The 18,471-nt window shown below is 43.7% G+C and overlaps 1 long non-coding RNA gene across 6 annotated transcripts in view; it reads right to left on the reverse strand.

Moving 5' to 3' along the window:
• Positions 1-16,901, reverse strand: part of LOC148222957 (uncharacterized) — a 451,561-nt gene extending 434,660 nt beyond the window's left edge. For all 6 annotated transcript variants that reach the window (XR_015805067.1, XR_015805068.1, XR_015805070.1 and 3 more), the window contains exon 1: positions 16,745-16,901. This is a non-coding gene — a long non-coding RNA (uncharacterized LOC148222957). The remainder of the gene's footprint in view (positions 1-16,744) is intronic.
• Positions 16,902-18,471: the final 1,570 nt, after the last annotated feature.

Raw genomic sequence — 18,471 nt, forward strand, 5'->3', positions numbered from 1 at the left:
GCTGACCAATATGACCCATTCAGCCCTGCCCCAAACTCCACCACTTGCTTGTGGCCCCACATACTCCCTGCTCTTCCCAGCAGGACACCCCCAGCCCCACAGCATCCTCCTTTTTGGGGACACACCAGGAAAGGGGGGAGGCAGGACTGTCCCAGAACAGACTAGACCAACACCATGGAAAAAAAGCCCTGCCCCAGAGTATGGAGAATATCCTCCCTGCCCCATGCTGAAAACACACAAACCGGAGTTGACTCATTCCATCAAACTGAAGCTACCTCAGGAGGGCACCCCAGTCTCAGCACATGTGTGGTCTGTGCCTTTTGGATTTCTGAGACACCCATGTAAGACTGGAATTCGTGACACAGGCACCCCAGGACACCCACACTCCCTGGAATAACACCAGACTACCCATCATCACGCACTCAAGGTATGATTCACCCACGTGGGAGGACTGCTTACCCCTGCCAGGAGAGATGACAAGTTTCTGAACAAGTTTCTGAACAACTCAGTGCCTGGGGCAGGAGCCTTGGTCCTCACCAGGGGCTGGGGATGATGAGCAGCATGCTTGGCAGTTTCTCTCCAAGCAAGTGATCCCAGTTGGACACAAGAGTGCATTAAATGAGAGGAGTCTCCCCCTGGGCAAGGCCAATGGCCTGGCTCCTCCAGCACCTCCAAACAGGGACAAACCCCCTATCCAGCCAGGCTGCATAAATCACTGCCTGGGTGTGCCTGACCCTTTCTTCCATCTCTAAAGGAAACCAATAGAACAACCTTGGCACTAGAGGCTTGACTCTTAGTTAGCTACTGTGAAGAAATTCATTATTCATGCACCAAGAAGGTGATGCCAGGGTTGCAAAGCATAAAGTTTACATAGCACAGAGCCGGACTGCTTCCAGGACAGTATTTTATCTCATTTTGCTCTGGCTCCCAGTGTTATTCTTCTGCCTTTCACCCACATCCTTCCTCGTAGACCATTTAATTGGATAATTGGAAGAGTATGGCTCCATAGGACATGATGAGATGGTATCAGCTTTGCTGCCAAAAAGGATGCCCCCTCCTTCCCAGTCTCTCCTCCTGCCTGCTTGCTGCTGCTGCTGCCTTCTGTTGGCTCTAGGTCAAAGCAAAGCCCTGACTGGATGCACTAACATGATGGAAAACAGCAATCAGGCAAAAGAGGAAAAAAAAAAGGGCAACTAACTTTCTGGTATATCATTGAACTGGCTCATGGTAGGGTGAAGGGGGCCTAGGGCCGTGCAACACAGGAGACTATAGCCAGGAGGAAGAGGGAGGCACAAGGCAGGATGCAGCTTCCCTTTCTCCCTGGGAACAAGCCTTCAGGTGAGCTCTGCTGCTTTTGTTATCATGAGTCCAAAATGCCCAACCAGCCAGCCCCTAATCAGTAGCCTGGCTGATCACTAGGTAGTTAATAGGTCTGGCAGGGAAGACGGCCAAGAGCAGCAATTTCCTGGCTGTACTAGGCCAGGAGTCTGTCGCTGGGGAAGTTGAGGCTCACAGTCCTGCTCCTGCAATGCAAACAAGCTCCTAAAAAATCGCCAGCCAACTCTCACCATCAATCCACTCACAGCTCCTTCTGCACAGGAATGTGTCATTAAACCCTCAGACAAGAGGAATTCAAGCCTTGCCCAAGGTGACGTGTGAAATTTTAAAAGGTCAGTAACTGAGTTCAGCTCCTTTGGGCACTAGAGCAGCAGTTTAGTGAAAAACACATCCTTTCTCTTCAGAGGGCTGCTGTGAACAACTCTGTGTTCATGTTTCTTTCAGTGTGGGATTGGGCTTTCTTCAGGAAACATGAATAGATATGAGACTGATCTAACACAACCCAAAATTTTTCTGTGGATTTCTCATGTAATTATTTTCCTTTCCTTAACTTTCTATTCTTTCCTCCCCTGCAATGTCTCTGAACACTTCTGTTTTTCCTCACTCAATTATTCCTTTTACTTTTTGTGTTCTTTTTATTTCTCCCTGCTGAATATGAGGAGGTTTGTAGCTATATGCTATAATATTATTTGTTAATGACAAGCTATCTCTCAACAATTACTTTGCTGGCATTTTACTACCCTGTCATTATTTTATCTCCAACAATCTACTGCAGTTTTTGTCTGGAAAGAGAAGAAACAAAACTATAACTATGCCCTGGAACCCCAACTACAGAAATGCAGAGCTATTCCCAACCAATACACTGCCACTTCTTCCCACAGCATTTTACCTTCAGTCACCACTCGAGGACTGAAGAGCATCACTGGAAGAGCATTAACATGCAAATTTCAGCCCTGGAGACTGAGATATGTTATTTTAGTTTGCATTATTTTGAGTAACACTTGCCAAAGGCACTGAAAAGCATGTCAACTTATTTATGAAACACAGGTCATTGATATAACTCATAACAAATAGTTCAGTGAAGAGAGCAAAGCATTCGGAAAAAGCAGTATTTATCACTGCACAAAAACATGCCATTATTTAATACAATGACAACATGAATTTTGGAAGGTCACTGAGAACATCCTGTCCTGGTGTTTCTATCACTCACTGTTTCAATCATTCCCTCCTGCTATTCCCCCTTATCTCTTGTGAAAGGGTACCCAGTTTTGCACCATGTAACATCCTGAGCACCAGCACCCATTCTGCAGAACATTCTTTCAGGATGCACTGATCTGTGTGCTTATCCTTGCCACTTCTGAAGGTTCAAACACAGGAAGAAACTTTATCACAGCAAAATTCTGGGATTATATTCCTCAAGTCTCCTCTGTTGTCCTGTGTCTTATTTTTAGGACAGCAGCCCATTTGCTGGGTGGCCTGAGGCTAAACCCACCTCCAAAGCCTACTCCAGGCTCCAAGAAACCATCTAATCCCTCAGTTCACCTGTCTCTCCTTACACCCACTTCCCCCTCGAGCACTTCCGTCCCACTGCAGATGCCTTCATCAAACCCCCACTTAGAGGCCTATGAACAATAACAGGAAGCATAAAGACATGACCTTCAACACAAATCTCCTAGAAAGACGTTAAATATTGTGAATGTTCCTCAGTGAAAGCAGAAGATGAAAACAATGACAATTCTCTGGTTTCAGCACTCTAATTGTACAGAGCAGCCAGCCTTCAGTGTGCTTCACTGCTGAAATTGCCCTTCCTTGCTTACTGAACTGCTGGGGGCTGCTAGCTCCATCTAGTAAAATTGCCTCAATCCCACTTCCACTGAAGTACCCTGCCTCAAACACAGCTGAGCTGCTCCTTCAAATTCTTCTAGCAATTAGGCTGCAAACACTTCAGTCAAGGAAGGAAATTTCTTTGAATTTATATAGTCAATCATAATTTCCATCTTCAAAAGAGTAAAAGGTTGGAAGTATATGGGAGACTTTTTTCACACAGAGAGGGAAGGGACTGAAAAGAAGCCCCAGTTGTCTCCTACAAACACTCCAAGTCCTAGGTTGCTGGTCTGTCTTTCACATATTAAATACACTACCTATTCCCATGTGTACTAGTTTAAAAGCAAACCAGTGAGACATTCCAAGTCAGAACTACAATTTAATAGGAAAATTAAAATACAGACAGAAAACACTGGCTTAAACTGACAGAGTCAGGATACAACCTGACACCCGGTTGGCCAGCAATCCCATTGAATGTGGCTGCAATCCTATTGAAGTGATAGATGTGGTTCTGTTGAAATGGCAATCCTGTACATTCTTTTGTCTTCCTATGAAGGTGTCCAGTGGTGGTTATTGAGCTTGTCCTCTGGGAATCCAGTAGGTAAGGCTGCCCGTGGTGTTCCAAACCTCAGATTATATCCAGGTAGGAATGCTTGGTTCCTCCCCCGAGGTGAAGCATTTCACAATGGGATTATGTAATTTTATGAGTCATGCAGCGAGACCAGATGGCCCATTAGCCAAAGATATTCCGCCCCCCCCTGCCCCCGCCCCAAAGGAGTTATCAGGGATGTGTCATGGAAGAGATAAAGAACACTGCCCCACCTGTTTTTATCACATTATGAAGATGATTAATGAGTACATACTTTTGGCTATGTCTTACATTTTAACCTAAGACACCATGCGTTTTCTATATGGAGCCATGCTGCAATAGGTGCAGCTCCATCCAACAGAGTGCTCACAAAGGCACACTGATTTCAACTGCCAAGCAGAGGAGAAAGGAGCACCATCATCTCCTCACTGAAACACAAATGACGCAGCATAAGCTTTGAGAGAAAGCCCAGAATAACTGAGAGAAATGGCATTTTTTGGTCCTAGCATATCTTTTATCCACTGATTCTTTTCAATCCCTTAACATCTCCAAATGACATCAGTCACAGTTAATTTACCATTAATCCGCAGATTTTTTTTTAGTGCTGTAAAATTAATCAAGGTTCACACTAACTCAATACATAAACATTAGAATTACTGCCAAACTGTCTTAATACCACCTTTCATTGATTTACACCCAAATTTAAAAGCAATTTATCCTCAGGGGCATAGCTTGTGCTTTTTAAATAGCCTGCTATTTTTGGGTACCCCTGAGATGAAGTGAGCAGAAGCCAGGCGCAGTGCAGGACAATTCAATCTTGAGCACACTTCAATAAATCCCTCCCGTGCTGTGTTCAGTACAGCCATGCCAGTGAGGGACCCCCCAGAAGGTGGCTGTGATGCTGTCTGTTGTGGCACCAGGTAAAGCATAAGGGGGAAAAAAGGCAACTTTTTGTCGACATTTCAGTTAGGGTATAAACCTGAAAGCTACAGCCTGATGACGTGGCACTGACTCTGTCTTCTTTTACACAGGTACTTCTTATATTTCTCAGATGAAGTTGCTCCTACTTCTGACCCAGAGAGTAAACAAATATCTTCAATAAAGATAATGTTACTGTTTTCAAAGGTCTGCAAGCAAACCCTTCCTGCAGTACTTGAGATAACTTTTAAGTTTCTTAGAAAACTTATTCTAGGTGGGACAGGAACGATGTAAGAAGCCCATTCTGCTGAAAGCTCTGGGGTTAATAGAAAATGTTGGTTTGTCCTACAGTCACTAAGCCACAGATGTCACGGCCCAGATCTGCAGCCGTCTCAGGGAAAAGGGGGCTTTTATGAAAGAGTTTAATATTGAAATCTACAATTACATGCTTGTTTAGAATCAAATTACTGAAGGCTCAGCCTCCTTTTGAAGGGTGTAGGCTTCTCATTTAAAGAGATAGCCATGTGTTTCCCTACACTTTTGATGATGAAAACCATTCCAGAAAAATTCCAGGCAAAACTGAAACTTGAAATTGCACCATGAAATTGTTCTCAAAGAAACATTTATACAGCTGCATATTTATTCTGATAATTTTGCTTCTTGAAATTCACACTTGTTCCCTGTCATATGAGATCTTCAGAATGTTCCCTGCAGATTTCACCAGTCTGGAAGCCTCAACTACCTGCCAGTAGTTCTGAAAATCAAGAAGCAGCAATGAAATTATTCCCATTATGGTGTATTGCTTAATTGCATTCTGCAGGTTCCCCTAAATTAAATACAGCAAGGAGGCCAAAGCAAATGTGAACAAGTGAACAAAGAGGTCTGCAAGTTCTTCAGGGTTTGGAAAACCCCTTTTAAAGTTAAGTTTTTCCATTTAGTGCCAAGCTGGAGTTATGGCTCTTTGCACCCTTGTGTCATGTTCAAATGTGTGTGAGCTCTGTAAGAGACCCAGAGGGGCTAGGTTTCTCAGTACTGCCAAGAACCCAGTGCAGCACTGTGAGGCCCCTGAAGAGGCAGTTCAGCTCCCCCAGCAGTGCTCAGTTCCAGCAGCAGGGCTTTTTCTATATGGCTGCAATTGATACTTCTGCTGTACTTACCATGAGCTCAGGTTTGAGCCCGTGCCACTGCCACAACCCCTCGTTAACTCCATGGCCAGGCAGGGCTGGGAGATGAGCCAAGCTATGTGAGGTTAGGACCTCTGGGTGCTCTGGGCATCCACTTGTAGGGTTATTTTCTTTCATGAGCCAAGCAGCTAATAGTTGCTACAAAATTATTTATTGCAGAAGCACATCAGTCTCAAAAGCAAAAGCAAAGCAAAGCAATGGCAAAAGCACATGGCATAAAAAACAAGTGGCAAAAAGCACCAGCTCTCCCCGATGCGTGTTCTTTTATAGAAACTTCCCAACAAGCTATGACACAAACTGGGACCACTACTTCTTAGCCTATTAGAATTGTGATAAATGTGTGTCCTGGGGTACAATGCAAAAATGTGTATTCTATTCTTTCAACCATCTGTTGAAATGTGGGAGGGGTGGTGATCCTTATCTCTGTGGGAAATATCCTCTGCTGATGTGCCATCTGATAAAATCAGGGGGATGATCATCATTATCTTTTCACAACCCATCCTTCCTGCAGAAGATATATTCTGTTAATGGGCCATTAAGTCCTACTGTATGACTGATGAGATCACAACATCCCATTGGGAGATGCTCCAGCCAGGGGCAGGAGCCAAGCCTTTCCTACCTAGATAAAAAACTGGGGTTTGGGACACAAAAACAGCCCTTTCCACTGGACCCCAGAGGAAAGTCAGACCTTTTCCACATCATCGCTGGACCTTCGGAGGAAAACTGCACCTTCTACAGGAGCACTGCTTCAAAAGAACCACATCTGTCATCCAGGAGGACTGCAGCCACCATTTATACGGACTGCTACCAACACCCTGACTGACAGGGTGTCAGGTTGTATTCTGACTCTGTCGGTGGTTTTTCTTTTGTATTATTGCATGTATTTTATTTTTTCTCTTTTTCCCTATTAAATTGTTTTACTGACTTGGAATCTCTCACTGGTTTTGCTTTCAAACCAACACAATGTGATTCGTGCTAACTAAATTGTAGCTATATTAGCAAAATTGTACTCAAATCAATAGAAAATAATTGTTACAAAGCAAAAAGGAGATGAGTGAGACAAAACAGATGGAATCCTCCAGATATTAGAAGGGAGTTGTAGAAGGATGTAGGTTTGATAAGCAGCATCTAGAAATAGAAAGTTTTGACCTTGAAATGGGCCAAAATGGGATGATTCCAGGCATGGGACTTAATTAAAATCTAGTTATGGAAAACAGCTGCCTAGTTACATAGTGCGCATGCGCTACCTGCATGTTACACCTCTGTGATAAATGTGATTCGTGCTAATTAAGTTGTAACTATATTAACAAAATTGTATTTAGATCAATAGAAGACAATTGTTACAGAGTGAGGGGGGGAGATGGGTGAAACAGGATAAAAGACATCTTCCAGATGTTGGGAGTCGAAGAAGGAGGTTAGAAGAAAGTCAGATAAGAATAGTAGAAGGACGGAGGTCTGATAAGCAGCATCTAGAAATACAGCTTCAACCTTGAAGCTGTCAAAAATGGAATGATTCCAAGCATGGGACTTAATTAGAGTCATGTTATGGAAAACATCTGCTCAGTCACACAGGGTGCCTGCGCTACCTGCAGGTCACACCTCGGTCACTGATGAAGATGATGAGCCTTCACCGGAAATAAGACCCTCAAAATGATGAGAGACCCCCTAACCCATTAGTAGAGCATGCGCCGTGCAGTATAGTTACGTAGATTTTAGGAATAGAAACTAGGAGGAGCTTTCTAGAAACTTCTGTAGCCTACAGTATATAAGTGGGATTGTTAGCCTGGATGCTTCGATACGTGAGGAATGGCGAACCACTCCCCGTATCCCCAGTCGGAGGGGGGCCCCTCCCCGGTCGGTTTTGCTTATGCTTTATACGAACCTCAATTATACTAAATTACTTACTGCCAAATTTTGTATATTCTTAAATATATGCACTTTGATTGTTTTATCTCCAATACTTTAATTGTCATCTCCAATACTTTGATTGTATTCATTTTGTTACTATTAAAAACTTACTATTAAATTTAATCTTGTTGCTTGATAAATTGGAAAAAATAGAACATCATTCATAACACCTCTGTCATTGATGAAGACAACGAGCCTTCATCGGAAATAAGACCCTCAAAAGGATGAGACACCCCTAACTATTGCATGCGCAAAACAACATAGTGACGTAGACTTTAGGAATAGAAACTAGGAGGAGTTTTCTACAAAATTCTGTATTAATATGTATTAGCATACAGTATATAAGTGGGATTGTTAGCCTTGATGCTTTGGTACGTGAGGAAGGACAAGTCCCTCCTCGTACCCCTGGTCGGGGGGGGCCCCATCCCCAGTCGGTATTGTTTATGCTTTATACGAACCTCAATTATACTAAATTACTTACTGCCAAATTTTGCATATTCTCAAATATATGTATCTAATATTTTTATTGTAATCATTTTGTTACTATTAAAAATTTACTACTAAATTTAATCTTGTTGTTTGATAAATTGGACAAATAGAATATCATTCATAACAGAATTCTAGTTTCTTAGCATGCCAGGCTACGTATAAACTACATACATGGCCTATCTTGTTCTAACTGAAAAATGTAAGTAATATTCTTAACTATAACTCTATTATGTCTGAAGCTAGGTTCTTGGAGCCTCCACGGAAACACTAGTATCTAAGACTATGTTTTTCAACCTTCACTAGAACATGTACTACTTCTCTGGCATCTAAGACATTTTACTTAACTAAAAGCACTTAAAACTTATTCCACTTACTTCCTTACTCACTCCATCTACTCACTTACTCATTCCATCTACTTGCTTGTTTGCTCACTCATGCTAAAACCTAAACTTTCACCTCTGACTTATGTGTGAGTGGCTTAACATACTTCAATCCATCCAAAGGCTTTGATTCAATCCCTGCACTCCGATCTATCTCTGAAGGATTCAGAGAGACTCCTGACTCACTGACTCCAACAAAGCTACCCAAAACAGAGAGAAAGCTGACTCAGCCCCTCCAGCACAAGGATATGGGCTAGCACAGAGGTGACACAGTCAGAGTTGGCCTTGTGCCAGGCAGCACCAGGCCCTTGGCAGAATGGTCTCATAACCCTCTGCAGCAAGGAGCTCCCAGGAGTGCTGCCTGGGAAATGCCAGAGGAGGTGGAGGGCTCCATACTGAGCTTTAGGCAGTGGGTGAAGAAGGAAGTTACTTCATCTGCAAGAGTTGGTCCGGAATTTTTCCCTCATATGCCTCACAATCATCGCAAGGGTAAAGGTTAAGACCCCAAGGACCCCTCACCCAGTTCTGGTCTCATCAGCTTTGGACAGGAGCTCTGGCCTGGTCGAGATGGATGCTTGACAAGGGACTGTTTGCAGGTGCTCACTGTGCTTCATGGTACACTGGTCTCGAGCAGGCACTAGCTAGAGCAGCAGGTTCTGTACACCTGCTTCTTGGAGCACCTCACAATGGCCCATAAATCTTCCCACCTCTTGGCCAAACGCCACTCGCTTTGGAAAAGGACTATAAAAGTGACTCTCTGAAGAAGATTTTTTGAGATCTCCCCACAGAAGACACGTCTATTGGCTGGACCACAAGGACACACCTGTGTCTATTGGCAGGACCATGAGGATGCTGGTGTCTATTGGCCAGACCACAAGGATGTCCGTCTCATCTATTGGTAGCTATTCCCCATTCTTCTCTTTTTTTTCTCTCTCTTTCTTAACTTTACTTCCTTTAACTCTCCCCTCTAGCAAAAACTGACTTGTCAGCACTAACTAAAAGTGCATTTTGTTGTGAGCAAACTGATTGTCCCCTGTTGTGTCTTTTGCATCCCTGAGATCAAAATGAACCATCACGACCCCCACCTGTATTACTGGCAGATTGTGACATCCATCCCACAAGCATACCCATTTACTGCCAGGCCCCTCCACAGGCTGAATGCCTCAGTCATGCTGGCTGCTCAAGCTACAACATCTGGTTTATGCAGTATATAGCAAAGCAGATAGGGAACAAGAGAAGTGCTACAAAAGCAGAAGAGGGAATCAAATTTATTTTCTCTACAAACGGAAGCAGGGGCCTGAAAAAAGGTTATCAGTCCCCTAGCTTCAGATATTTGTGGCTGGCTGTCTCCTAAGAACATCTCTTATCAAACTCAAAAACTGCTGAAGAACTCAGGGAGATGACCAACTTAAAGCCCAACGGCTCAGGTGTGCCCCAAAGCAAAAAGGGGCACATTCACACAGAGGGAAAAGTTTAAACCAGGACATATTTATGTAAATGCATTCCCAAACCCGCAAAGTTTCTCTTGGGGTTAGATCCCTCCTTCCCATTCCCTGGCTGAGTGCTTGACCACAAAACCCAGCCATGGTTTTTGCAGATCAGGCTGGGTAACCACACCTTGCTGCCTACAGAGATGTTTCCTTACAAAGGCAGAAATCCCTGACTTCAAGCCTTTCCCACCTGGTCTTCAGCTGCAGCTCTACACACACAAGCTCTATGGCAGCCTTAAAACAGATGTAGTTCTGCTGCTGCCAAACAGGAAGATCTTCCCTTCACTGCTCACCCACTTCTCAGTGACAGCTAAGAACTTTTTAAAGGCATAAGTTGTACCCTGTGTGATGAACTTAAGGGACACATGGATAGAATCCAGTAGCAAGAACTGATCAGAGCTAAGACACTGAAATTAACTATTTTCTTTCATAGGTTACTTTTTTCTTATCTGCAATTACTCCATATGGGCAAATACTCTCCTCAGAAGTGACTCCACCCCATTGGCTCAGGATCTGCATGCAAACTGTGCAATATGCATGACTGCCTTTTAAAACTACTCTCCATAAAAATAACTTCTGTGTGCTTACCTATTTCCTTTTGTTCCCTGGGTAGGCTGAAAGCTATTACAAAGTGTTAACATCCATAATGCTGATATTAAGTTTGTCTAAATATGTGCTAATAGCTGTAGAAGTACCAGCAGTGCCACACATAGTGATTCATTGTTTGCAAGAAAATTTAAGGCAACTGTGGCATGTCCCTGCTCGAAACAAACATGGAATCAACAGCTTTCACTTAGATCAGTGTAGAAAATAGATGTTGAAACATGCTGTCATGTTGCTTTGCTTTGCTGGCTCAAACAAAACTGTATTTAATTTCTCTTAAAAATCAACTGTTGAGGATCATAAATTCTTTCCAAATGTAGGATTTTTGCTTTGCTTTCTTAAATAGTAATTTCAGTTCATTTCCACCTTGGCCACTGTGAATTTTGATCCTTCTTATATTGGCACAAGCCCAAATCAAAAATGAGACATTCCCATACTCTATGAGAATAAAAAGGAACAGTCTCCAACTCTCAGGAGTTTGTCAAGGAAATGTATTTATGCCCTTTTATTCAGAAATATCAGAACTATTTTCTGGTCACTGCCTCAGGCCCCGGAGCCAGCAACAGGTGACTTAGGATGGGCTTTAGTTCAATCAGCAGATTCACAGCTGGGAAAATGGGTTTCACACACAGACTAATCAAATTCCCATGAAAGTCAGTCTCTAACCATGAATCAGGAGCTGGCACCTTGCTCTGGATCCAGATTTGGGAAGGATAAATACTAGGTTTTCTAATTTGAAAAGTTAATATATTTAAAGCCTAATGAGCAGAGATGCTGAAAACCAAAATTTGTGTACTGCAGGAAATTAAATGATGAAAGTTTGTTTTGTCTTGCTAAGAAGAACAATACTGATCATCCTTAAATGAAATAGTAAAATAAGGTGCAGGTAATAATTTTGACAACCATCACAGCTAAATAAGAAGGCAAGATTAATTCTTTCAGTCTCAAAATGCCCTAATAACAGACCACAAAAGGCATCAGTGTGAGAAGTGTTTCTATGCAATGTTTTAATTCAAATTAATTGCTATTTTAGACTGAAGTGACATTTTTTATAAACTTATTCCTCAGATCACAAAAGCCTACAACTATTTTTTCATTAAATGCCGATAAAATGTTGGAGACCAGTTTACATCTTAGAACAATTAAGGGTTTCTATTAAAATGATATTTAAGTTAGCACTCTGGTTCAATGACATAACTTACTTGCACTTGGATTAAAAAAAAAATAAGAAAATTGCAGACAAAAGTATTCTTGGTGGGGTTTTGCCTACAAGTCCACCCTTTCCATTAATTAGAACAACTTTTGAATAGTTTTAAAAACAGATATTTTGTATAAAAGCATTTCTGAATCAAAATATGAGATTAATTTTAGGAGCGCACACAGCACCCAGGTCCAGGGTCCTCAGCAGTGGAAGGGCATGGAGCTGTGGGAGTGAGTCCAGAGGAAGCCATGGACATGCTATGAGAGCTGGAGTGTCTCTGCTTTGGAGCCAGCCTAGGAGAGCTGGGAGTGTTCACCTGGAGAAGAGAAGGCTCCAGGGAGACCTCAGAGCCCCTTCCAGAGCCTAAAGGGGCTCCAGGAGAGCTGGAGAGGGACTTGGGATAAGGGCCTGGAGTCAGGAAAAGAGGGAATGGCTTCCCACTGCCAGAGGGCAGAGACAGATGGGATATTGGGAAGGAATTGTTCCCTGGGAGGGTGGGGACGCCCTGGCACAGGGTGCCCAGAGAAGCTGTGGCTCTCCCTGGATCCCTGTAAGCATCCAAGGCCAGGTTGAATGGGGCTTGGAGCAACCTGGCATAGTAGAAGAAGTCCCTGCCCATGGCAGAGGGGTGGGACTGGATGGGCTTCGAGGTCCCTTCCAACACCAGTCTGGGATTCTGGGATTGTATGATATGGCTGTAAAAGACCACCTGGGAAAAAAAAAAAAAAAAAAAAGCTTCCCTTCCCCAGCATGAATGAGGGTAAAAGGCTTGTATTATGAGGGTGCAGATATAATCTTAACCCAAAAGTTATGAGACTTTTAACAAAATCAATTACATTGTCCCATCTGTCTATTTATGGTACACTCATTTCAGGCAGGAATTTTGTCTCTGCAACCAGAATCAGTATACAGGTGCTACCAACCTTTCCTCCTGCAGGAGGGCAAGCACATGGTCTGTTCTCTCCTGATAGAGATGAGGAATGTAAGTCATGGAGTGGGAGGAAGAAGGACACTTCTCTTAGGAGTGGACATACAAGTCTGAGCCAAGTGGGAAAGCAGAAGATCTGAGAAGGGTGGAACTGGCACAGAGAGATGGTATTCCCAAACCTATTGTGCTGTTTCAGCCTTTCTCATGCCTCAGTTTTTTCCATTTCAGGATCCTCCAAGTCCATGCTATCCACCTTTCCAGCTACCACCAGGTATCAGGGTCTGGCCCGGCTGGAAAAGTCTGACTGTTTGCAGCACAACAGTGCCCAGCCAGGTGGGCAGAAGCAATGCCCCAGGGCTCCATACTGACAGCAGTGCTGGGTGTCACCAGCAGCTCACCTGCCATGCCTGAGCCTCAGAGAGCACGACTGCAGACTAGCTACAAACAGAAGCTGCTCCGTTGCTGACTTTACCATTCCTTCTCCACCCCCTTTTTGTGGGTGTTTCTCATTATTTTCATTCCATGAACACGCTGGCAGCACCAGATCCAGCTCCAGCCCACCTCAGCTCACATTCCCATTTCCTCTAGCCATCACAGCCCTTCTGTGGGAAGAGCAGCAGCTGGTGTTCTTCTCCCATGGCACAATGCCTTTCAAAAAGTACTAAAGAAGAGAGTGAGCCTGAAAGCTCTGACACTTATCCAGGGCCCTGGCTCTGTCCTGAATCTTATAAAATTTTTAGGAAGATTCTGAAACGTGATTACTTTCAGAGTTGGGCTTTTGCCATGCTGGAGTGTGGAGGGAGCAGAGACCATCTCTGAAGAAAAGGCAAACCCTCAAGAGAAGGCGCCATGGAACAGAATTCCTTAGATAAGAAGTTGATGAATTAGAATGACTAATACTAGAAATAGTCCCCTCTTTGCTGACTTTCACTTTTATCCACTAACAATTTAATTGGTTCTTTTCTGATTCTTCAAATATTTGGTTCATTTTAGTCTAGAAGCTGTTGTAGTTGGTTAACTTTTCAATCCTTTATGTTATTGGTCATTTTTCAAGACCTCTTAACCCCATAAAAGTCCCCTTCGAACCCCACCCACTGGATTTGCTGGACAGGACCCCCTTAGCAGAAGAAATAAAGACTCTATGGAACTTCCTCATCAGCATCTCTCGATCTCCTTCTCTGCTGGCTTAGAAGGTACTTGCAAGCCTGATTTCACAAAAGAGCTGAAAGCCTTTCTCCAGGCATTGCTTGCATTTGTACCTTGTAGCCAAAAACTGGCTGAGATTCCAGGGGAAGCTGTCCCTCGCGAGATAAATGACCTTGGCTCTAACTGGCAGTTTGGGGTCTACCAAAGACCCCCTTGGCTACACTGGGGCACTGAAGCTCCCCAGAGACTTACTCCAGCCCTTTACCCTTTCCTACAGGGAAGCAGAAGCTCCAATACTTCTGCCCCACACAGTATTGGATTTGACAAAGCAAGCACCGCAATGTGACCTGCCAGACATAACCAAGGCACCCTTGTGCTCACAGCACACTCCTGGCCGATGGGTGCTATAGTAACAGTTGCATCAGCTCCCACACACCAGTAGAGCGCACAGCCAACCCTGGACCCTGCAAACACCTTCCTGTTCTCTTGCTGTGTGTTCCCTGGCACGTCTAGATTTTCTTTAGGGAAGACTGATGTGACATTCCTGTCATACACAGATGTAGATAAACATCCCTTCACTCACCCCAATACCAACTTGGGATAGTCATCCACAAAAGCCTGTAATGTGAAGAAAGAACTGACTGTCTTGGAGGTACTTCCATACTTTACAATCACCCTCTGGTTTAACCCAGGAGCAGTAAGTCCCTTTACTTACTTGACAGTGCAAGAAGGAAACAGAATCATAGAATAACAAAATATTCTGAGCTGGGACTCATCAGGATCATTGCGTCTAACTCCTGGGCCTTCACAGACCCCCCACTAATCCCACCCTGTGCCTAAGATTGTTGTCCAAACGCTTCTGGAGCGTTACATTAAAACTATCATTTAATCTACATATTTTCACACAAGGCCTAGATGTGCTAAAGAGACATGCTTAAAGAAGTTTTTTCCATGCTAAAATTCTGATTATGTGCTGAAATCTTTATCTTACAAGAAATTCCATGTGGCTCACTCAGCATCAGACAAATTCAGCTAATCACTCTTCCCATGGAACCTGATGGTGAAGTACAATCTAGATTTTCTTACAACTTGGGTTTCCTGAATCATTTGCAGTAACGATTTTGCTTCTCCTGTTATTTTTAATTTTTGTTAATTGCATTTTCTTTACTCGGGTGTTTTTATGTTATGACAGTTGTGAGAAGGCACATGCCCTAGAATATGTCATGGAAAAGAAGAATCTTATTGTCCAGTGCCACCATACAGCTAAGAACATGCTGACTTTGTAAGTAATGGAAGGAAATTGAGCAGTGTATACATATCTGCACTTCATATTCCTTGGAAAAGAGCAAGCCATCTCCAGTGATATTAAAGAAACATGTAAAATAGAAACCAGAGCTCTGGCTAGTCAGAGCTTTTCACCCAGCAACAATTACAGCTCCAGTTCCCTTGGAATCCTGTACTACAACCTATATATGTTTTCACAATACCCCTGAAATTCCATTCTGCCACTTCTAAGCAGTCATGTCACCAGAAAAGGCACAAGGGGAAAAAAAGGGTGAAAACCCCCTTTCAGCTCTGTGTTGAGAATACACTGCAACAACCTCTCCATAAATCCTAGAAGATGAAGAACATTAGAGGAATCTATTGTATCCAGTCAGAGTCACCGGATCTTATGAGTTGGAAGTGCCTTACAAGGATCAAGTCCAACTCTTAAATTAATGGCTTGTACAGGGATCAAACCCATGGCCACAGTGTTATCAGCACCTTGCTCTGATCAGCTGAGCTCATCCCAGACTTATTCCCATTGCTAAGCCAAATTCCAACTACTTCTGAAGTACAGAAGTAGCAGTAAAGCTACCTGGGAAATATAACTCATGAAAGCTTTTTTCTGCTTTTCTTCAGTTTCTGTAAGAAATACCAATGAGGAATTTTAAACTGAGCATACTTAGACTCCTGCACATGTTCAGTGTCATGCTTCCCATGCACTCCCAGGTAGTGGTCACATCAACATTTTTGTTCATCGCTGACTAAAGATTCACTGTTTACTGGGAATCTAATGAAGGAATAATTATTCTTGTAAAGAACAGCTAGATTTTAGTGACAAGCAAATTTCCGCTCAAACAGTGCAGATGCAAGGATCACCTTGCGTCCAGAAAAAAAACCAACTGCATTTCACTCTGGTAAAGAAAACAGAAGGACGAGAGCCATGTGCTGGCAAGAGTGCAAAATGGGGTGTTTTACTGCAGAGGGGTAGTCAGGAAACACTAAACACCGAAAGATGGTTGCAAGGCAGAGCTAAGCTCAATGATTCCCAAGAAAGTTTACCAAACTTGGCAATCTGCATCATTATTGGGGGTTAGATTTCCTTCCTTTTGTTTCTTTTCTTAAAGAATTTTTTCCCGTAAGTTTCTAGAAAAGACAAAAGACGGGGCTGGAGCAGCTGCTATCTCTCTCTCTCTCGGCTCCATAGGAGGATGGTCGGAGCTGCTGCTTGGGGAAAGGAATTTGCTGCTGCTGCTGCTTCTTCTGCCGTGAGGTGAGCCTCTGCTTGTGAGAGCAGGCACTAAAGTGGGACCTTATTATCACCTATCTCACTAAAAGAGAGACCTACCATCATCTGCTAGAGTGCCCGGGATCCTGAGCCCCCCTCTCCCTGCCCTGGGAGTCAGGTCACCGCTGCCCCACCCCCGCTGCTTCATCAGCACTGCTTTGAGTTTTCGCTGCACTGTAGCCCTGCATCCCTTACCTGCCGATACATCTTGCCGGCCCAGCTTGCTGCTTCCAAGAGTCCTGCTGGGGCACGGGGACAGACTGCCCCAGGGAGGATTGTGAAGCAAAGCCTCTCTTCCATCCCTTCCCTTCTGGGCCGAGCCGCCATTGCTGTGTGCTGCCCGAGCCTGTGCCACAGCGCCCCCTGCAGCCACGGGGGAATCATCGCACCTGCCCTGACTGCCCCAGAGCCCGCCAGCGCTCCCTGCCGGCTGTGACCGGAACTGCACCAAATGGAAAAGTGCCTGGGGCCAGGAGAAGGCTGTCACTGGGTTCCTGGTTCTGTTTTGTTGTTGCTGCTGTAGTTGTTGTTTGTTTGCTTTATTATACATACTAGTAAAGAACTGTTATTCCTATTCTCATATCTTTGCCTGAGAGTCCCTTAATTTGAAAATTATAATAATTCAGAGGGAGAGGGTTTACATTTTCCATTTCAAGGGATGCTCCTGTCTCCAGCAGACACTTGTCTTTCAAACTAAGACAATCAAGTAGAGAAACAGATATTTCTGTGAAGCACACAGGGATACTGCCAGCTAGTGTGTTGAAGGATCTGTATGGCCAAACAAACAACAGCTTGGATCTCTATGCAAAAGGAAAGTAAAATCAAATTCCAGTTTAGATAAAATCTGTAGAAAATAGTGAAATCAGATTTGTACAGACACACAGATGATATTTCATATACCTGTAGCCCTGCTTAGACATACATTTCTCCTTGTACATACACACTTCATTCTGCAGATTAACTTTTCTTGGATTTCTCATAGTATAGATCTTGTCTTTCATTGTGACAACAACAGACATCTAGGCAAAATGATAGGTCAGGAGTTTGTTCCCTGGCTATGGAAATAAAGCCACAAAACTTCACACTTTCATATGAGACTGAAGCCTTAATTTTTTGCAAGTTCAGAATGAAACACCCAAGTTTGCAAACACAAAACCATAGAGACATTCAACAGTTGATTTGTCCCCAATATGAGAGACAGCAACAGCATCTGAAGAGCTATATGCTTTCCCAAACAACCTTTCAAGATTAGCTTTTTCCATCCATCAGTCCTTGCTTCATTGTTGTCTTTTCCAGCTCCCATCCTGCCAGTTCCTGCAGCTTTCTCATGGACTATGGCTCCCTCCTGCCCCAGGGGGCAAGTCTCAGTGTAATTCCCATTGGGAACTGAACATAATCTAAGCAGTTATGATTTAATGCTGTTTTCACTTACCGTTCTTGGCATAACAGAAGTCCCTCAGGTTCATTTGTGAGAGCAGAACAAAGCTAACCACTGCATGCACAAAAGTATTTGTTTTGTAGGATTCTTCAGGATTACTGAATCCCAGCTGTGCTTGCCAGTCTCAACCAAAGTACCATGCTGAATTACTGTGTCACAAGAGGAGCTGGTGAACCAGAAGCACATCCCAGGCACAAAGCAAACAGCTCCTCCTTGGGATTCCCACACCAGCCACTAGCATGGATATGCAGAAAAGCTCCAAACCCCTGTCTCAGCCCCAGCAAGCACAATTTTCCCAACAATGTGCCAAACCTTCCATCCTTGCTATCTTCTGGAGACATCTGGGTGTGCCCAGATCAGGGAGGTGAAGTTTTGAGAGGTTTTCATTTGGCCTTAAACTGAGATGAAAGATTGAAGGGTTCCTAGCCATTTCAGTTCTGCTAAGGAGCACTGGAGGATTTGAGGGTTGGAGGTTGGTTTTGTA

Source organism: Sturnus vulgaris, chromosome 8 (assembly GCF_052056855.1).
Source record: "Sturnus vulgaris isolate bStuVul1 chromosome 8, bStuVul1.hap1, whole genome shotgun sequence".
Classification (NCBI taxonomy): domain Eukaryota; kingdom Metazoa; phylum Chordata; class Aves; order Passeriformes; family Sturnidae; genus Sturnus; species Sturnus vulgaris.